The following is a 22,719-nucleotide window of genomic DNA, read 5'->3' as shown; positions in this document are numbered from 1 at the left end:
TCCCACGCTACTGTTGCCAACTTCTTTCCCCACACACAGAAAGCTAGATATTGGCATGATGGTTTCTGCAAAAAGAAGTAAAAACCACCATATTTACCCACAGCTGCTTCCTCTTTCTCTGAAATGTACAGTGGATTTTCAAGTTACTAAAAAAAACAACATGAAACCTGAATAATTGCTCATGATATTTTATAGTTTGTCCTTTACCCTATTATCCTCTTGATTCTGTTTAATTAACAACAATCTTTTCTATGTCAAACAGGAATGTCTCTGCCCCTTCCTAGCATAATGTTATGCTTCTGACATTAAACTGACAAACACATGAACATTGAGAAGTTAAGGTTTTGATTCCTTTCCTCATTTATGCTGTTGTATTTGAACAAGCAGTAAACTAAAACCTGGAGGGGGGGGAGGGTTCGCCAAACTACGGGCTAGCTGGTGGGTAGAAAATAACTCAGTGTCATTGCTTCTGGGGTTGAAATCAGACTTTGTTTAATATCACTTTGTGTGTTTCATTTCCTATGGGCTATTTTTTTTTTAATGGTGCAGTAGACAGCACTTACAAAAACACTCTACCTGATTAAAGAATAAACCATTTTCCCTGTGCATAAAACCAAAACTTGTACAAAAATACAGTGAGGACTTGTAAGTGAATTCCAAAGAAAGAATAAACTTAAATATCTTTAAATATCTACTATATAGATATATAGTCAATGTACCAAATGGTAAAATGCCATAGAACAGTGGTTTTCAAACCGTGGAAGGGACTGGGTCACGGCAGCTCTGGTCAGCACTGCCGACCAGTCCGTTCAAATTCCCATTGGCAGTGCTGCCCGGCTAAGGCAGGCTAGTCCCTACCTGTTCCGACACCACGCTGCACCCTGGAAGCAGCCAGCAGCAAGTCCAGCTCCTAAGTGGGAGGGCCATGGGGCTCCACACGCTGCCCCCGCCCCGAGCACTGGCTCCGCACTCACATTCACCGGGAGCTGGGGCAGCGGTACCTGCGGGCAAGAGCCGCGCAGAGCCGCTTGCGCGCCTCCGCATAGGAGCCGGACCTGCTGCTGGCCGCTTCCGGGGCATAGCACAGTCCGCGGTGCCAGGACAGGCAGGAAGCCTGCCTCTGCACCCCTGCTACACCACTGACCGAGGTAAACCTGTGCCTCAACCCTGCACCCCAATCCCCTGCCCCAGCCCTGAGCACCCCCAAACCCCAAGCCCCCTCTAGCACCACAAACCCCTCATCCCTGGCCCCAGCCCAGAGCCTGCACCCCCAGCCCAGAGCCGACCCCCCTCCCACACCCCAACCCCCTGCCCCAGCCCAGAGCCCCCTCCCACACACTAAACCCCTCATTCCCGGCCCCACCCTGCAGCCCTCTGCCCCAGCCCTGAGCCCCTCCCACACCCCAAACCCCTCATCCCCAGCTCCATTGGGACGTGGGCATCAACAATTTTCTTCAACTGGGTCGCCAGAATAAAAGTTTGAAAACCACTGCCATAGAACACTTACCTGATAAAAGAAAAGATTTGTTAAATAAACACATTTACTGTCCACCTAACCATTATACATTCCAAACAACAACAAAGCCTTCTTAGATAACCTCATTTCAAGGAGCTTTTTTAAAAACTAAGTTTGGGTGCAACAAGGTTATCAGTTCAAAAGGTTTTCACTGGAGGGTAAAAAAAATTGTGGTGTGGGGAAGACTGCAGCAGTTGTTTATTTACTTTCAGCTTTGCTTCCATTTCCATTCTATCTCTACCCATGTCATGATGCCTCCAGGTATATCAAAAGGTGTTAATGTCCTGCCGACCCACTGCATCCATGAAATATGGCACATTAATGCTGACAAATTCTAAGTAAGAGGTTACATCAGTCCATGCCATGACATAAAAGTCAGAACTTCAGGAGGGAAGACCTGGACATCTATAAAAACATATAAAGAATATTTTCTGGTATGCTCCATTGGTCTATGGACCAATGTCCCCCTGGAGTCCCCAAACCTCGCTTTCTCTTTATGTATTTATTCCATTATATTTATTTTCTATCTGCTTGCAGAGTGGCCTGTGGGTATCTGCCCTTCACAGAGAACAGCCACCAGGGTACAAAAATAGGCAAAAATCCATGGGAAACCACAGAAGTGCTTTTAGTAATAGAACAGGAGTACTTGTGGCACCTTAGAGACTAACAAATTTATTAGAGCATAAGCTTTCGTGGGCTATATGCATCCGAAGAAGTGGGCTGTAGGCCACGAAAGCTTATGCTCTAATAAATTTGTTAGTCTCTAAGGTGCCACAAGTACTCCTGTTCTTTTTGCGGATACAGACTAACACGGCTGCTACTCTGAAACCTTTAGTAATAGAGCTACCCAACATGTAGATTTTGAAGCCATCTAAAACATAAGAAACCAAAAAAACAACCAGTGGAATGGGAGGGATGAGGTGTATGTAGCCATGCAAAGTCATCTGCAAGCAGCTTCAACACAGGGGAAAAAATGGTTATTTACCTGTATAGTAACTATTGTTCTTTGAGATATGTATTCCACTCAGGCATGCATGTGCTCAGTGCATCAAAATCAGATAATTTTGCTTAGCAGTAACCATCGGGGAGTTGCTCACGCCATTTTGCCCTGTAGCCCCTCTGATGGCTATAAAACAGCAGTGCTATCCTGATCCCCCTCAGTTCCTTCACACTGGAATCCAAGGCTGTTCCAACACAGAGGAGACAAAGGGTGGGTCATGAAATAATGCCTGCTCCCACATCTCAAAGAACAATACTTAAAGTACAGGTAAGTAATTGGTGGGTTGTTTTTTTTTTCGAGCAGTGGGAGATATGTATTCAACTCAGGTCACTCACAAGCAGTAACTGAAGGAAGTGGGGCTTGGAGTCTACCTAAAGAATGACTGCAAAACTGCCTTCCCAAAGTTTGTATCTGATCTAGAAGCAGTCATAATAGCATAATGCTTGGTAAAAAAATATGCACTGAAGACCAGGTAGCTGCTCAGGAAATGTCTAATATAGCAACATCACTGAGGAATGTGACCGAAGCTGCCTGGGCCCTCATTGAACAAACCATCAGTCTTTGTAGAGGTGTGGACTGAGCTAATCCATATGCTGCTGTAATACAGGAAGTAATACACCTGGAGATCATCTGTGTGGAAACCACCTGACTCTTCACTTGATATGCATAAAAGACAAAAAGAGTTGAGCCGAATGACAAAAAAGTTCAGTCCTCTCCAAGTAGAACGCCAAATGTCATCTCACCTCCAATGTATGAAGGCACTGTTCCTCAGTATTCAATTGTGGTATAGGAAAGAATACACAAAAATATATAGTTTGGTTAAGGTGAAATTATAAATCTACTTTAGACAAAAATTTTGGATCCAGCCTTAGAGCCATCTTAGGCATGAAAAATTGCATATATGGAGATCCTGCCATGAGAGCCTGCAACACACTCACCCTCCTTGCATAAGTTATGGCTACAAGAAAAGCTGTCTTTTGGCAAAGAAATACAGAGAGCAGGTTGCCAAGGGCTCAAGAGAGGACCCAGGAAGGCAGCTAGTACTGTATTAAGGTCCCACAATGCTGCTGTTTCATTAAAAGGAGGGAAGAGATAGACATTCCCTTTTAAAAATCTATCCACCAGGGAGTTAGAAAAAATGTAGTTCCCTTGAAACTGTGGCTGGAATGCTGATATCACCACTAAGCAGACCCTCAAGGAGCTGAGAGACAGAATCTGAGGACTTAAGATGCAACAGATAATCCAAAATGTCCTGAATACTTCAGCTGGATTCCCTGAGCTAGAGACCAAACAGAAAAATAATTCCACTTGACATAATATGTAGTTCTAACAGATTCTGAACACCAGGTAAATGTACCACTGTAGGGACTAATGTCCTCCTTGAAGCAAAGATGCCAAAATTGTATTGCTTCCTGGCAAAGTTGGATGGAATGAGGTCACCCTGCTTGTTCACATAAAACATTGTGTTGGTACTGTCGGTAAGTATGTGAACTGCTGTACCCCGATCTGAGATCAAAAGACCGTGAATGCACGGTAAATGGCTTGAAGCTCTAGACCGTTGATTCAGAGGGAAGCTTCCTGTATTGTCTACAGACTCTGAAACTTCAGTGACTCTAGAGGCATAACCCAGCCTTTGTGGATGTATCATTACCTATAGCCCTGGCTGGAGAAGGTCAGAAAAAGGGCACACACCCTGACAAACATTGATCTGATTTGTCCACCACTGTATGAAATCTAGGATCTTCGGTGGTACCCATACTAAGCTGTCCATCAACTGACAATTCAGGAGGTAGACTAGTTTCAACCAACCTTGAAGAGGACACAAACACAATCTTGTGTGCAGGTCTACATAAATGCATGCCACCATATGCCTTAGTAACCTCAGGTATGGATGAAGCTAACGGGTGAGACTAGACAGGCAGACCTAGATGATGAACTGCCTGAAACTCTAGATACCAAAGCAGGCACCAGTACTGAGGACGAAATTGGTACCAGACCCACCAATGTAGATTCTACCGCACGATAGTATCTGCGCTGGCAAATCCCTCAATACTGAGCAGGAAGTCGATTGCCTCATACCCAGGGGGCAGGCTTGCAATGTGGATGATGGTACCAGCAACAATGATTAGTTTGGAACCAGTCCAGGAAGTGACAAGGACATCAAAGAAGAAGCTACCACAGTCGAATTTTCTAGGGTAGGTGAACAGTCAGGAACAGAAACACACAGTAAGTTTGCTGCTGCCTGATACATCGCCGGTATGGAAACCATCAGTGCCAACACCACTGTCATCAGCACTGGACTCAACGGACACTCCACTGGAGTACCAGAGTCGATTTTACTATCTGGTCTCACTTTGGTACCAGACAGCACATAGATGGTCCAGCTCTATCTCATGTCTCAGAAGACTCCCGGTGGCAGTCTGCTCTCCTCTTAGAAGGTGAGGAGGAATCTCTCCAAGCTCCAGAAAGGCCCTGATCCATTTTGTGGTTTCTTTTTCTCAGAGGACCAGAGAAAGGAGAACAATCTCTCTGCCTGCTGGGCTAGGAAGCCTAATCTGGTTGTGTAACTCCAGCCCGTAGTGGCTCAGGTGCACTCTGGGGGGGCCTAACATTCTGTGGTGGTCCCCGGTGCCTAAGTGGGTCTCATAGCCTGTTCCATATGGTGCTGCTTCAAGCTCAAGTCTCTGGCCACCTGCTTTCTCTTCTTGAATGACTTGCAGATGGAGCAACTTTCCTTTATGTGTTCTTCCCCAAGGCACAATAAACATTACATGTGGAGGTAACTAGCAGGGATAGTTACCCCACACAACAGACAATGCTTAAAATCTGACGAAGGCATCACATCAAGCAAAAAAACTCTATTAACTACACTAACTGAACTAAACCCTAAGGTACTACTGAACTAACTATTTACATAAGAAAACCAGAGAAACCCTATGATAGAGAAAAGTGACATGAACCACTACACTGAACGCTCTGACTCAAGTGGTGGATGGTGAGAAGGAACTTCATAGATTCTAAGACCAGAAGGTATCATTGTGAGCATCTAGTCTAGCATAGGTCACAGAACTTTCCCAAAATAATTCCTAGAGAATATCTTTTCAAAAAACTTCCAAACTTGATGTAAACATTGTCAGTGACGGAGAATCCAAATTGTGGGCACCAGAACTGGAGAGAGTATTCCAGCAGAAGTCAAAACAGAGCCAAATACAGAGGCAACATAACCTCTCTACTCCTTCTTAAGATCCCCCTAATCCCAGAATTGTATTAGCTCTTTGGTCACAGTGTCATACTAGGAGCTCATATTCAGCTGATTATCCACCACATCCCCCAAATCTTTTTCAGAGTCACTGCTTCCCAAGATAGAGTCCCCAATCCTGTAAGTTTGGCCTACATTATTTGTTCCTAGATGTATACATTTACATATAGCAGTATTAAAACACATATTGTTTGTTTGCTCCCAATTTATAAAGTAATCTAGATCACTCGGAATCAACGACCTGTCCTCTGCATTATTTATTCTCCCCCAATTTTTGTGTCATTTGCAAACTATCAGTGATGATTTTATGTCTTCTTCCAGATAATTGATAAAGATGTTAAATAGCGTCAGGCCAAGAAAGGAAGGGGGTCATGTAGTAGTAAATTTTTTTGTTTGTATTTCATATAATTTAAAGTAAAAAATAAAAAATAATAATGTAACATGTATTAAATGTATTGGTGTATAATTTGACCATATCCTGCCAGCCACCCTTTCTAAAAGCAAAAAGGAATGGCCTAATGGGCCACTGGTAAAAATGCATCAGCCAAAATCTGTGTCTAAGCTAATTTCAAGGCAGTAACAGACTTTTTAGGGTCACCACTTTGTTGCAGGTTTAGCATTTTAAAATAAGTAAAAAAATGCAATAATTATTTTTCTGTTGCATTGCAATTTAATGCTCCTGTTCAAATGTTCTGTGTAAATCAATTCTATTTTGTGTATCAATAAAAAATATATATGTTAAAAAATAAATATAAAAGCCATCACCCAACCAAATGTTCTAAAAAAAAAACAACAACCAAGGACAGACGCAAATGCGCCAAAAAATTACAACACGCCACTATTAAAATGTCAATAAAAGGGCAAATTTACAATTCTAAAAATAAAACAGGCACCTATCAATAAAAACAAAATAGCTGTAATCAAAGCCAGCATAAAGTAATTCCCTAAAAAACTATTTAAAAAAACCAAACACTCATCAAACCTCAACTAATTACAGCAAGGTACCTCCCCAAAGGTTCTTAAGCAAAGTAAGCAGTCATGGGATAAGAGGGAAGGTTCTCTCATGGATTGGTTAAAAGATAGGAAACAAAGGTAGGAATAAATGGTCAGTTTTCAGAATGGAGAGAGGTAAATAGTGGTGTTCCCCAGGGGTCTGTACTGGGCCCAGTCCTATTCAACATATTCATAAATGATCTGGAAAAAGGGGTAAACAGTGAGGCGGCAAAATTTGCAGATGATACAAAACTACTTAAGATAGTTAAGTCCCAGGCAGACTGCAAAGAGCTACAGAAGGATCTCTCAGAACCGGGTGACTGGGCAACAAAATGGCAGATAAAACTGAATGTTGCTAAGTGCAAAGTAATGCACATTGGAAAACATAATCCCAACTATACATATAAAATGATGGGGTCTAAATTAGATGTTACCACTCAAGAAAGAGATCTTGGAATCATCCTGGATAGTTCTCTGAAAACATCCACTCAGTGTGCAGCGGCAGTCAAAAAAAGCAAACAGAATGTTGGGAATCATTAAGAAAGGGATAGAGAATAAGACAGAAAATATCATATTGCCTCTCTATAAATCCATGGTACGCCCACTTCTTGAATACTGCGTGCAGATGTGGTTGCCCCATCTCAAAAAAAGATATATTGGATTTGGAAAAGATTCAGAAAAGGGCAACAAAAATGATTAGGGGTATGGAACAACTGCGGTATGAGGAGAGATTAATAAGATTCTGACTTTTCAGCTTGGAAAAGAGACGACTAAGGGGGGATATGATAGAGGTCTATAAAATCATGACTGCTGTGGAGAAAGTAAATAAGGAAGTGTTATTTACTACTTCTCGTAACACAAGAACTAGGGGTCACCAAATGAAATTAATAGGCAGCAAGTTTAAAACAAACAAAAGGAAGTATTTTTTTCACACAATGCACAGACAACATGTGGAACTCCTTGCCAGAGGATGTTGTGAAGGCCAAGACTATAACAGGGTTAAAAAAAGAACTAGATAAATTCATGGAGGACGGGTCCATCAATGGCTATTAGACAGGATGGGCAAGGATGGTGTCCCTAGCCTCTGTCTGCCAGAAGCTGGGAACGGGCAACAGGGAATGGATCACTTGATGATTACCTGTTCTGTTCATTCCCTCTGGGCATCTGGCATTGGCCACTGTCAGAAGACAGGATACTGGGCTAGATGGACCTTTGGTCTGACCCAGTATGGCCATTCTTATGTTTATATGGTCCTTTGTTACTGACAAAAAACAGACAAGGAGAGGGAGCAGATGCAAAGAGTACGTCTGGCACAGAAAAAAGAGTCTGCATGTGCTGATATTCTGTTCAGCATGTAGCAAGTCTGAAAGGGAATACCATCAACTAGTTTGGATACAAGGAAAGCAACTGGCGTGCAGGCAAGCAAAATCACAAAGTGGCCTTACACAGAGCGAAAAGAAAAAAAAACAAACACATTTGGGTACTACTTTTTTATAGATGCCAGAGAAGATTTACCGAGGGGAGTAGGCTGAAATATTGTCTCTGCTACACAGATGAATAGTTAATGAGCTACAGAAATGCCTCTGAATCTCAAAAAGGGATGTTGGGCATTATAAGATGGCACATACCCTAGACAACTTGTCAACAACCTTCTGAACCAACCTGAATAGAGTATAATCAAGTTCAAATAAACTGAAGATGAGGCGCTCACTACGTAGAGGTTAATTTACAATTATAAGGAAGACTTCAGGCTGAGAATAGCCAAAGATGCTATGTAATCAGACAGAAAAAACTAATACTAAATTATAGTTAGAATGGACTACGCCATTTCACCCTATATTAAAGCAATACATAGTAAATAACCTGTCTATTCTCTGGCAGCGGTTTGGTATGAGTGCATGTGGAAAACTCAGCATACTAATTTTCAAAACTGGAATGTTTTCACACCATGTGTAAATTTCACCCAAAATGAACCAAGCATTAGAGCAGGGATTGGCAACCTTTGGCACGCTTACCCTGGTGGGCCGGGCCGGTTTGTTTACCTGCCACTTCCACAGGTTCGGCCGATCGTGGCTCCCACGGTTCACCGGGAAGTGGCGGCCAGCACATCCCTCGGCCCGCGCCACTTCCCGCCGCCCCCATTGGCCTGGACGGCGAACCGCGGCCAGTGGGAGCCGCAATCGGTCGAACCTGCGGACGCGGCAAGTAAACAAACCGGCCCAGCCCACCAGGGTAAGCGTGCCAAAGGGTGCCGATCCCTGCATTACAGCCTTAAGGTACCCTCCTGCAACAAGGAGATTCGGTTTTAAGCACTGCACCCAGGAAAATCCATAATATTTTCTGGAACTTAGCACTGCAAGTCCCAAAACTCCAGCAGTACAGAATCAGCAACCAGCTAAAGAAAAAGATAAAACCTTCTACACATCTACCTAAACAATATTTTGAAGTAATTTAGTTTCATGGTTTATGGGAGGTGGGGAGAGATCTAAAGAGCTGTGAAAATTTATTCCCCTCTGTCCCTCAATTTTATTTACCACATGGGGCACGAGGAGTTGGAAAACCTCAGGTTTCTTCCTGGACTGTAATGGAAGTGTCTGCTGCTGTCCTGGCTACAGCAGTGATCAGAGGGGTGAAGTGCGTTACTGTCCCAAAGTCTCAGACACTAAAACCAAAAATATTCTCTTCATTTTCTCTGTTTTGCCTTTGCAAGTAAAGAAAGAGAGACCAGCTGGCAAGCTTGAAAAAGCCCTCCCCACCACCTTCCTGCTCCAAGAAAGAGACGATGTGGCAAGGATGCATGCACTACATATGTTGTTGTTTGCTGTGGTGTGTGCGCGTGTGTAGGTGAGGTGATGGAGAGAAATGATTCCTTAGAGGTGCATGTAAGGGAAGGAAAGAAGAGTTGGGACTCAGCTCTGAATTCACTGGGGAAACTGGACCCCTCAGTCTATCCCCTCTAGTGCTGCAGTAATGCAGAAAGAGAGATGGGACCCAAACTTGTGTGGAAAATTGATAGGGCAAAGAAAAAGAGTGAGAGATGGTGACAGATGGAGATTAAGGGAGACACACACAGGAAAAGAGATGGTGTATCGGGAAATCTATGCACCATCAACAGAAGAGGAGAGAGACAGAACAAAAAATAAATAAAAGAAAGTGACAACAAGATGACGCACATGAATTTAGAGCAGGGGTCGGCAACGTTTGGCACGCGGCTCGCCAGGGTAAGCACCCTGGCGGGCCGGGCCAGTTTTATTTACCTGCTGACGCGGCAGGTTCGGCCGATCGCGGCCCCGGGCCAATGGGGACGGCGGGAAGCGGCACGGGCGAGCGATGTGCTGGCCGCGGCTCCTCGCCGTCCCCATTGGCCCGGGACGGTGAACCGCGGCCAGTGGGGGCCGCGATCGGCCAAACCTGCCGCGTCAGCAGGTAAATAAAACTGGCCCGGCCCGCCAGGGTGCTTACCCTGGCGAGCCGCGTGCCAAACGTTGCCGACCCCTGATTTAGAGGAAGAGAATGGTTGAGAAAGATGGAAGGAGAATAATTGATCTGACCAACGAACTGGGAAAGGGGAAAGGAAAAGGCACACAACTTTTAGGTTAGGGAAATTTATTTATTTATGCACCCACATATAACTGTATTTTCCAGACAGACATCACACTGTTTCATAAAGAGGAAATGGATATGTCAAGAGTGTTGTTGCTGTAGGCATTCATAGTATGATTGTTGGATGTTTTACTCAGTAAAGGGGGAATGCATTTCAAAATAAATGCTGGCTTTCTGAATTTTCAATTCTTTAGTTTGATACAAAGGGACAGTTTCAATATACTCTCTCTCTCTGTTAACTTTAAGTTATGGTAACAAACCTGCACATTCCACCAATGCCAACTAGAAAAAACAAGGAATATCCCGTCAGGTTAATCAATAGATATCAACACTTTACTTATCAGGTCATTTCCACCACTCACAGGCTATGTATCTTCCCCTTCATCCTGAACGCTCAACCTGCTCCGTGAATCTTGGTTATATATTCATGTGTTCTGTTGATCAATATAGGGTTGACATTGCTTTCAAAAGTTACACTGCATATGGTTCTTTACATGGAGATGTTGAAAGTAAGTGAGGCGCAGTGGCAGATTACAAGGGGTGGCAGTGAGGTACATTTTTCTGTAGTGTTTAAGAAATGTGCATGATCCATGTTAAAAGTAACTGTTCAAAATCTTAAGTGATTTTAATGTAGGAGTTACAGAGTTGAAAACTGCATTGATATAATGGTACACTATAGATATAGTTGGAGATAAAACCGCATGCTGATTGTTCAGACTATGCAGTCTAGCAGCATTAATTCAAAGTTAAAGTTTTGTGTGGGAATCTCCCAAGTTTTATTAAGTATATATCAATGGTTATATTTATTCATATGGATCGGCATCAATGTTAATGTACTTTTTCCTTGATATGCCACTCTTCAGAGCCCCATCTCCCTTGACACCCCAAAAACCCCAACGTCCACAGCTTGATCCCAGTACAGAGCTGCACTTAATATTCTCCCCAACCTCTATAGACCTATCCCTGCCCATGTTTTCTTTATATATCTCTGCTTCCCACTACAACATTTTCCACCCCTCAAGTTCTCCCTGAATACCACCCTCCCCTATTTACCTACTATATTCATTTTTAATTGTCAGTATGTATCAAATGCAGAGTATCAACATTTATATAGCAACATTACCAAAGTTAGTCAATACTTACTGAAATATTAAACAGAAAACTGTCCTGTAAAACATTAGTGAGACAAATTTGGGCCTCAATCCTATGCTTTTCATAGATTCATATGAAATCTATGAAAGATTCTAGGACTGGAAGGGACCTCGAGAGGTCATCGAGTCCAGTCCCCTGCCCTCATGGCAGGACCAAATACTGTCCAGACCATCCCTGATAGACATTTATCTAACCTACTCTTTAATATCTCCAGAGATGGAGATTCCACAACCTCCCTAGGCAATTTATTCCCGTGTTTAACCACCCTGACAGTTAGGAACTTTTTCCTAATGTCCAACCTAAACCTCCCTTGCTGCAGTTTAAGCCCATTGCTTCTTGTTCTATCCTTAGAGGCTAAGGTGAACAAGATTTCTCCCTCCTCCTTGTGACACCCTTTTAGATACCTGAAAACTGCTATCATGTCCCCTCTCAGTCTTCTCTTTTCCAAACTAAACAAACCCAATTTGTTCAGCCTTCTTTCATAGGTCATGTTCTCAAGACCTTTAATCATTCCTGTTGCTCTTCTCTGGACCCTCTCCAATTTCTCCACATCTTTCTTGAAATGCGGTGTCCAGAACTGGACACAATACTCCAGCTGAGGCCTAACCAGCGCAGAGTAGAGCGGAAGAATGACTTCTCGTGTCTTGCTCACAACACACCTGTTAATACATCCCAGAATCACGTTTGCTTTTTTTGCAACAGCATCACACTGTTGACTCATATTTAGCTTATGGTCCACTATAACCCCTAGATCCCTTTCTGCCATACTCCTTCCTAGACAGTCTCTTTCCATTCTGCATGTGTGAAACTGATTGTTCCTTCCTAAGTGGAGCACTTTGCATTTGTCTTTGTTAAACTTCATCCTGTTTAACTCAGACCATTTCTCCAATTTGTCCAGATCATTTTGAATTATGACCCTGTCCTCCAAAGCAGTTGCAATCCCTCCCAGTTTGGTATCATCTGTAAACTTAATAAGCATACTTTCTATGCCAATATCTAAGTCGTTAATGAAGATATTGAACACAGCCGGTCCCAAAACAGACCCCTGCGGAACCCCACTTGTTATGCCTTTCCAGCAGGATTGGGAACCATTAATAACAACTCTCTGAGTACGGTTATCCACCAGTTATGCACCCACCTTATAGTAGCCCCATCTAAATTGTATTTGCCTAGTTTATCAATAAGAATATCATGCGAGACCGTATCAAATGCCTTACTAAAGTCTAGGTATACCACATCCACAGCTTCTCCCTTATCCACAAGACTCGTTATCCTATCGAAGAAAGCTATCAGATTGGTTTGACATGATTTGTTCTTTACAAATCCATGCTGGCTATTCCCTGTCACCTTACCACCTTCCAAGTGTTTGCAGATGATTTCCTTAATTACTTGCTCCATTATCTTCCCTGGCACAGAAGTTAAACTAACTGGTCTGTAGTTTCCTGGGTTGTTTTTATTTCCCTTTTTATAGATGGGCACTATATTTGCCCTTTTCCAGTCTTCTGGAATCTCTCCCGTCTCGCATGATTTTCCAAAGATAATAGCTAGAGGCTCAAATACCTCCTCTATTAGCTCCTTGAGTATTCTAGGATGCATTTCATCAGGCCGTGGTGACTTGCAGGCATCTAACTTTTCTAAGTGATTTTTAACTTGTTCTTTTTTTATTTTATCTGCTAAACCTACCCCCTTCCCATTAGCATTCACTATGTTAGGCATTCCTTCAGACTTCTCGGTGAAGACCGAAACAAAGAAGTCATTAAGCACCTCTGCCATTTCCAAATTTCCTGTTACTGTTTCTCCCTCTTCACTGAGCAGTGGGCCTACCCTGTCTTTGGTCTTCCTCTTGCTTCTAATGTATTGATAAAAAGTCTTCTTGTTTCCCTTTATTCCCGTAGCTAGTTTGAGCTCATTTTGTGCCTTTGCCTTTCTAATCTTGCCCCTGCATTCCTGTGTTGTTTGCCTATATTCATCCTTTGTAATCTGTCCTAGTTTCCATTTTTTATATGACTCCTTTTTATTTTTTAGATCATGCAAGATCTCGTGGTTAAGCCAAGGTGGTCTTTTGCCACATTTTCTATCTTTCCTAACCAGCGGAATAGCTTGCTTTTGGGCCCTTAATAGTGTCCCTTTGAAAAACTGCCAACTCTCCTCAGTTGTTTTTCCCCTCAGTCTTGATTTCCATGGGACCTTATCTATCAGCTCTCTGCGCTTACCAAAATCCACCTTCCTGAAATCCATTGTCTCTATTTTGCTGTACTCCCTTCTACCCTTCCTTAGAATTGCAAACTCTATGATTTCATGATCACTTTCACCCAAGCTGCCTTCTACTTTCAAATTCTCAATGAGTTCCTCCCTATTTGTTAAAATCAAGTCTAGAACAGCTCCCAGTAGCTTTTTCAACCTTCTGAAATAAAGTTGTCTGCAATGCAGTCCAAGAATTTGTTGGATAGTCTGTGCCCCACTGTGTTATTTTCCCAACATGTATTTGGATAGTTGAAGTCCCCCCCATCACCACCAAATCTTGGGCTTTGGATGATTTTGTTAGTTGTTTAAAAAAAGCCTCATCCACCTCTTCCACCTGGTCAGGTGGCCTGTAGTAGACTCCTAGCATGACATCACCCTTGTTTTTTACCCCTTTTAGCCTAACCCAGAGACTCTCAACACCCAATGAAGACCAGGACGTGGAAATAAAATTCAAACAAGCGTGAAACAAAGCAATTTTAATCTTGCTTTAAGTGCAAATCTTAGTTCAGCTATACCTATAAAGTTGCTACCAGAATGTCCGTAACATATACTATGTATATATAAATATTTTATACACACACACACACACACACACACACACACACACACAGAAACACATGCAACAATTATAGCAGAGCTGGTGTTCCATTTTAAGCCCATTTTCAATTGCTTATAGCTTGCTAAACTTTAACTGTTCAGGTTAACATTTTCCATGCCTCTGACTGAATATTTTTGGAACTTTTCAGGAAAAACAGTTTGGCTATTTCCAAGAATGATTTTTGGGGAAAATAAGTAGTTTTGCCAATATTAAAAAAAAATGTTCCAATAATTTCTTTCCAGAGCTCTGGTGTCTGCAAAGCTTGGAGAAGCAAACTGAAATTTGGCAAGAGGCTATTCCTTGGGGTCAGTGAGGTGTCCTTTTGCTGTCCTCATGAAAATCTGCCCAGATTTGGCTGTGTTACAAGACTGAAAATCGCAAGGGGCACATGCTCAGTAGCGCTTTTGAAAGCTTGTTGCTACAATCTCCAAACATTCCACCTACACTGAACATACTTGAGCCCCTAGACCTTCCTGCATACCACACTGAATATGCTACAGCCCCAAAGAGCTCCACAACAGATCAACCACACTAGGATCCTAGGCACAGAGCTAGAGCTCCAAACGGGAATGATGCAGCACAGTTACAGTAGCTGCCACCACCTCTTGGTTAGAGGAAGGCCGGGTTGTTATAAAAGAAAGTGACAGGTGTGAGCTCAGTTCCCCTTCTTCTCCTTGGCTTTTGACAGATGTGGTGAAAGTGTTTCTACATCCTGTTTCAATCTACTTTAAGCATTGAGGGAAGGTGTGCTTTATGCCAGGAAGAGACCATGAGTTCTGGTGTCTGAGCTCTTCCAATGACAATCATTTTGTGTAATTCACAGCCCTTACTACTGAGTAAGGTCTCATGCCCCTATAGTGGGAGGCAAGATAGTATAATTCCTCCCCCATTTACAAATGGGATAACTCGAGACTTTGCACTAGGTGAGTTATGGAAGAACTGGGTATAGAACTCAGGAGCCAAATTCTGTGGAGCAACAGAAGGTGCAGAGCAGAAGCCTCCCAGATTCTGGAAGCTGAGCTAATATTCAATGCAAGTTAGAGCAGCCCAGAGGCAGCTTATAGGTTTCTCCATATTCCACCCCCTCCTTACTCTACACTGGGGACTTTGAAGAGAAACAGTGTAGAGTCTTGCATACTAGTCCTATCTTGCCTCTGCACAAACAGAATTCTTCTGGGCCTGCTCTGCCCTTATTAGGACCCATGTACACTGCTGGAGCAGCAAAAATAAGTCATTGTTGGGAGGCACGGTAGGGCCCTGAATCTCTGCTACAGCAGACCTAAGTTTCATCCACTTAGTCATACTGCCTTTCAGAATTAATGTGCCAAATCTATGTGCTTGGTTGTGCTGTTTGCAGCTACTAGATGATACTCTCCTCCAGAGCCAGGAATAGAACCAGAGTCTCGATTCCTAACATTCTTCCAGGAGTCTGTCAAGGCTGCTTCCCCAGTTTGAACTTTAGGGTACAACTGTGGGGGCCTGCATGAAGACTTCTAAGCTTAACTACCAGCTTAGATGTGGTCCGCTGCCACCATTCCCAAAGCTAATTCCCTTCCCTGGGAAGCCTTGAGAAACCTTTCACCAATTCCCCAGTGAATACAGATCCAAACCCCTTGGATCTTAAGACAAGGAGAAATTAACCATCCCCCTCCTTTCTCCCACCAACTCCTGGTGAATACAGTTCCAACCCCCTTGGATCTTAAAACAAGGAAAAATCAATCAGGTTCTTAAAAAGAAGGCTTTTAATTAAAGAAAAAGGTAAAAATCATCTCTGTAAAATCAGTATGGAAAATAACTTTACAGGGTAATCAAACTTAAAGAGCTCAGAGGACCCCCCTCTAGCCCAGGTTCAAAGTATAGCAAACAAAGATAAACACTCTAGTAAAAGGTACATTTACAAGTTGAGAAAACAAAGGAAAACTAACACGCCTTGCCTGGCTGTTTACTTACAAGTTTGAAATATGAGAGACTTGTTTAGAAAGATGTGGAGAACCTGGATTGATGTCTGGTCCCTCTCAGTCCCAAGAACGAACAACTTCCCAAACAAAGAGCACAAACAAAAACCTCCCCCCCCCCCCAAGATTTGAAAGTATCTTGTCCCCTTATTGGTCCTTTGGGTCAGGTGTCAGCCAGGTTACCCGAGCTTCTTAACCCTTTACAGGTAAAAGGATTTTGGAGTCTCTGGCCAGGAGGGATTTTATAGTACTGTACACAGGAGAGCTGTTACTCTTCCCTTTATAGTTATGACAGAGTCATTAGCAGGATTGGAACCCTGGATCTTTAGGTACCCAGCACAGACCTATACCACTTGAACTAAAGAAGAAAAGTGGTAGCAGTGACAAGCTGTTATCCTGTATGTGGACTAGCCATTGGAGGGAGGTGCACCACACTCTTCACTTTATTGAGCTCAGTTTACTATGACACTCTTTAATGACATGATCACATATGGCAGGGGCTGGTAGTACCGGAAGAGATAGTAAATCTCTCACAGCCTCAAAAGCTTCTGGTGTACATGGTATTGCCAGGGCAGTGGAGCTCCGATGACTCTCATGTGGTGGAGTTTCCATTGGTACCAGACTCAACAGTGCCTGTTCTGTGGCCAGAGTCAACAGCTCTGGATGAGTCGCAGGGGTCTCAGAGTGGCCCAGTGTGGGTCACACTCTGCTAGTGTCTCTTTGCCCCATCTGTCTTCTTCTGCTTCTTACTCAGCACCTGTGATGAAGAGCGGTGCCGAGAGGCACTTGCTGAAGTGATCTTCTTCAGCACCGGGATGACAGACAGAGAAGCAGAAGCAGCATCCTTTTTGGCACCGACGATGTGGAACGGCACTGCATCTCCCTAATAGAAGCCAGGGTGCTTCTTATTGAGGCTGAAATACTTGATGCCAAGTTGGAGTGACTCAGCTCCGAGGGAGGGCAAAGTGCTGCCTCCATGAGGAGGAAGCTAAGCCTAGTGTCCCTGTCTTTTTTGGTGGGGGCCTGAAGTCTCTGCAGATTTTGCAGCCGTCCCACATGGGAGCCTTCCCCAGGCATTTAAGGCAAACAAATCCATTTCTTTTGTCTCTTTTCATTTGGGACTGCTGTCCCTGCTATTCCCTTTCATTGACAGCTGACACAATCAGAGCTCCTGTGGACAGGGGAGGAATGGAGTAGAGAAACTCAAATCCCTGTGTGTGAACAGAGTATTTATGTTCAGCACTTCCTACAGAGGAAGAAGGGATGAAGTAGTCTGCCATAAGAACTTAGCAGGCTCTAAAACTGCCTCATTGATAGGTAAGGCCACCAGCAATGGCCTGGTGGTAGCCAAAATGACTACCCAAGGACACAGGCAAGAACATTTCGTGTCGGACCCGGAAACTGGGAGGAAACCCCAGAGGTTCCAAAGGGACCACCACACAGGTGGAGGACCCCAATGATCTCCTAGCCACACGCCTGATCCGATTCCACAAGGATCTCAAAACAACCCAGGGTACAACTGCCTAGGCAGGGAGTATAATGACTGCCTCCAAAGCCAGGAAACATAGAAGCCAACCTCTGATTCAGAATCATCCTCTGCAGGCCTACGGGGGGGCCTCTCCCAATGGAGAGATGTCTAGATGCTGCCTGAGCAGAGGAGTGGTTGGACTTTGCACTCTACTCTTATCCACGTGCTTAACAGATATCGGTACCAATGAGCTTCCTCTCTCGATGGTTTGACTAGAGGTCCTATGTCTCTTCGTAGGCATCAGAGAGGGAGGGGGTACCAGATCTCAGGTAAAATAGGAGGCACACTCCTAACAAGCCGAAGCACTCGGTGCCGAGCCAGAGCAGCTAAGTAGTCTCAGTCAGCAGAAACTGCAGCCTGGCTTCTCTAACCTTTTTAGTCCTCTGAAGTCTTTGCAAATCTGGCAGCTATCCCAAATATGTGATTCCCCCAAACACTTCAAGCAGCTTGACCAAGGGTCACTCACAGGCATCAGCACTGAACAACTAAAGCAGGGCTTAAAGCTCAGTGATGGAGACATTCCTCTGTACTGAGAAATGGAACCCCAAACCAGGGAACTGAAAAAAAACCCGATTCTGTTTACCAACACTTACCTAATAACTTAACTAACTATAAAAACTAGGCAACTGTTTATAAGAATTTACCAGTAAAACACGGAAAGCACTTGCTAAGGCAAACCTAGCAATTCCAACAATCACAGTTGGTTAAGAGGGAACGAAGGAGGATCGGGGGCGGCTCTGCCCTTTATATTGACACACAGTGCTGCACAGAAACAGAGGGCACTGACGCCTCCCTGACAGGTACCACTGAGGGAAAAGTTTCCAATGACTGTGCATGGGGCGTGCTCTCACCAAGAGTGGAATGCACATGTACAATCACTCAAAGGCAAAAAATGAGATTCTGGGACAGGAGGGAGAAGAGAACAAGATATTGCTGGCATGAACAGTCATAAGCCACAGGCATTCCTATAGCTAAACTTCTGCTGCCACTGTTTCCAGAACTTCTAAAACGAAAAGACTTCATTCTTGAGGACAAAAAACCCTCAGGAAATATTATTTTATCTTCCTGTAGTGAGAGCTACTGGAGTGCATATTACAGTAAAATCTTCAGCTTCCTTAGACAACTAGAAGTCAGTATTGAAGTTTGTTTTCATGAAGAATTCAATTTAATTGCACATAAATATAAATACATCAAAATGAACCACAAAGAAAAATGCAATTTCAATTTTTTTTAATTTTTATAAACTTCCTGTGTAAACTAATGCTATCTCTTTACTACAATTTTACATAATTCCCCCTGCTCAGTATGGTCTATGTATTATTGTGTAGAAAAAGGTCATTAATTTCCACACAAAATACTAAGACATAATTAGGCCCCTTTCTGGAAAATCTGTGTGTGTGTGTGTGTGTGTGTGTGAGTGTGTGTGTGTGTGAGAATAAATACTGACGGGAACTTGGCACACAAGTCCCACTGGAAGTAAATTCTTTAAGCCTCTAAATTCTTTAGGTGCTTTTAAAATCTCCCCAAAATAATCCTTGTGGCAAGCAGTCCCACTGAACTCTGTTGGGTTACTCATGTAAGGATTTGAATGTTTACAACCTTTACTTGCTCATAATGGGTGTGATTGTGTAAAGTACCCGAGTCTTGAGAATTGTGTTCTTAAGTGAGTTAGGTACCTTAGAAAACCTCACCCTCCAAAGATACAGTGGATTTGATCCTGGCTTTACTTATATCAATGTAAATAAAGCGTTACTACTGAAAACACTGGTCTACAATTTTTGAGAAGTCGTCTGCTTCAGAGATAAAATGTGCTATTTATTATGTATTTTGATGTGCTGAATTCAAATATGACAATTAAAACAACTGATTGGCTAGTGTTTCTAAGATATTTAAGTTTTTACATTTTATGTCTATGTATATTGTGTTCATAGTAGAGTTTTAATCATAAATTGTAAACCTAGGTCTTTTCATGTGTTTATGGTTGCTTTACATGATAATATTTCACCTGTCCTGTTTATGTAACACTTTAAAAATCAGCAAAAAGGTTATATAAATAAAATTTATTATGAAACAAAAGGCAAAAAACTATTATGTACATAGTTTAGTCCTATTCAGTGTCTACTCAGCGCTTCTTGGCTTGTCTCTTGTATTCATTAAATGGAGCATCTCTTGTCACTGTCCAGCAATAGTCTGCAAGCATTGATGGGCTCCATTTGCCCTGATAGCGTTTCTCCATTGTTGCAATGTCCTGGTGAAATCGCTCGCCGTGCTCGTCGCTCACTGCTCCGCAGTTCGGTGGAAAAAAATCTAGATGAGAGTGCAAAAAATGTATCTTTAGTGACATGTTGCAACCAAGGCTTTTGTATGCCTTGAGGAGATTTTCCACCAACAATCTGTAGTTGTCTGCCTTGTTGTTTCCGAGAAATTTATTGCCACTAACTGGAAGGCTTTCCATGCCGTCTTTTCCTTGCCACGCAGTGCATGGTCAAATGCATCACCCCGAAGAAGTTCACGAATCTGAGGACCAACAAAGACACCTTCCTTTATCTTAGCTTCACTTAACCTTGGCAATTTTCCACGGAGGTACTTGAAAGCTGCTTGTGTTTTGTCAATGGCCTTGACAAAGTTCTTCATCAGACCCAGCTTGATGTGTAAGGGTGGTAACAAAATCTTCCTTGATTCAACAAGTGGTGGATGCTGAACACTTTTCCTCCCAGGCTCCAATGACTGTCGGAGTGGCCAATCTTTCTTGATGTAGTGGGACTCTCTTGCACGACTATCCCATTCGCAGAGAAAACAGCAGTACTTTGTGTATCCAGTCTGCAGACCAAGCAAGAGAGCAACAACCTTCAAATCGCCACAAAGCTGCCACTGATGTTGGTCATAGTTTATGCACCTCAAAAGTTGTTTCATGTTGTCATAGGTTTCCTTCATATGGACTGCATGACCAACTGGAGTTGATGGCAAAACATTGCCATTATGCAGTAAAACAGCTTTAAGACTCATCTTCGATGAATCAATAAACAGTCTCCACTCATCTGGATCGTGAACGATGTTGAGGGCTGCCATCACACCATCGATGTTGTTGCAGGCTACAAGATCACCTTCCATGAAGAAGAATGGGACAAGATCCTTTTGACGGTCACTGAACATGGAAACCCTAACATCACCTGCCAGGAGATTCCATTGCTGTAGTCTGGAGCCCAACAGCTCTGCCTTACTCTTGGGTAGTTCCAAATCCCTGACAAGGTCATTCAGTTCACCCTGTCTTATGAGGTGTGGTTCAGAGGAGGAGGATGGGAGAAAATGTGGGTCCTGTGACATTGATGGTTCAGGACCAGAAGTTTCATCCTCTTCCTCGTCTGACTCAAGTGAGAATGATTCTGGTGCATCAGGAACCGGCAGTCCTTCTCCGTGGGGTACTGGGCGTACAGCTGATGGAATGTTTGGATAATGCACAGTCCACTTTTTCTTCTTTGACACACCTTTCCCAACTGGAGGCACCATGCAGAAGTAACAATTGCTGGTATGATCTGTTGGCTCTCTCCAAATCATTGGCACTGCAAAAGGCATAGATTTCCTTTTCCTGTTCAACCACTGGCGAAGATTTGTTGCACAAGTCTTGCAGCATATGTGTGGGGCCCACCTCTTGTCCTGATCTCCAATTTTGCAGCCAAAATAAAGGTGATAGGCTTTCTTAACCATAGTGGTTATACTGCGCTTTTGTGATGCAAAAGTCACTTCACCACAAACATAGCAGAAGTTATCTGCACTGTTCACACAAGTACGAGGCATCTCTGCTCACTTTGGCTAAACAGAAATGTGTCCCTTTGCAAAATCAAACACTGACAAATAAGAGAGCACGACACTGTATGATTTCTAGAGCTGATATAGGGCAATTTGTTCAGCAGAGTGATGTAAGCTTCGTTATGATTGCATCATCCATGACTTCTAGGAATAACATGATGCAATTCATATCATGTATGACGCAATACCAGCTTCAGATTGCATCATTCATTGTTTTGCCTAAAAAGCAAGTACTGTCCAAACCCAGTCATAGATTTATTCATAGATCCAGTCAAAGATGTATTTTGGTCATTTCTGGTTTAAATTGAGATCCCTTCCCTTTATAACTCACTTATCCTCCGCCATTCCCAAGTCAAGGGTCGTATATACTGACCCAATAGCATATCTTGAAAACTAGAGCCAATCAACAATTTTAAGCATCATTTTCGTTCTCAGTGACCCAGAATTAGTAAAGTTTGACTACATTTATTTCAGAAGCATTTTGGCTGTAGAGCAGTGAAATCAATAGATTTATACCAATCATAGAAATGAAGGACTGGAAAGAACCCTCAGTAGGTCATCTAGTCTAGTCCCCTGCATTCATGGCAGGACTAAGTATTATCTAGACCATCCCTGACAGGTGCTGGTCTTAAAAACTGCCAAGGATGCAGATTCCACAGCATCCCTAGGCAATTTGTTCTAGTGTTTAACTACTCTTACAGTTGGGAAGTTTTTCCTAATGTCTCACCTAAATCTCCTTTGCTGCCATATAAGCCCAGTATTTCTTGTCCTGTCCTCAGTCGATAAGGAAAACAATTTATGACTCTCCTCTACAGAACCAACTTTTACGTACTTGTAGACTGGTACCATGTCCCCTTCAGTCTTCTTCAGACTAAACAATCACATTTTTTTCAATTTTTCCTCATAGGTCCTGTTTTCTAGACCTTGAATCATTTTTGTTGCTCTCCTCTGGACTTTCTCCAAATTGTCCACATCTTTCTCAAAGTGTGGTGCTCAGAACTGGACACACTACTCCAGTCGAGTGCTGAGTAGAATGGAAGAATTACTACTTGTGACTTGCTGAC

At 43.0% G+C, this 22,719-nt stretch overlaps 1 protein-coding gene across 12 annotated transcripts in view; it reads right to left on the bottom strand.

Moving 5' to 3' along the window:
* SUPT3H (SPT3 homolog, SAGA and STAGA complex component) overlaps positions 1-22,719 on the bottom strand; it is a 469,967-nt gene that overhangs the window by 224,318 nt on the left and 222,930 nt on the right. The gene's annotated exons all lie outside the window — the stretch shown is intronic.

This window comes from Terrapene carolina, unplaced genomic scaffold, assembly GCF_002925995.2.
Source record: "Terrapene carolina triunguis isolate 2854851 unplaced genomic scaffold, T_m_triunguis-2.0 Scaffold42, whole genome shotgun sequence".
In the NCBI taxonomy this organism is placed as follows: domain Eukaryota; kingdom Metazoa; phylum Chordata; order Testudines; family Emydidae; genus Terrapene; species Terrapene triunguis.
Note: the sequence above shows the minus strand (reverse complement) of the source record. Positions and strands in the feature narration are given on the sequence as shown.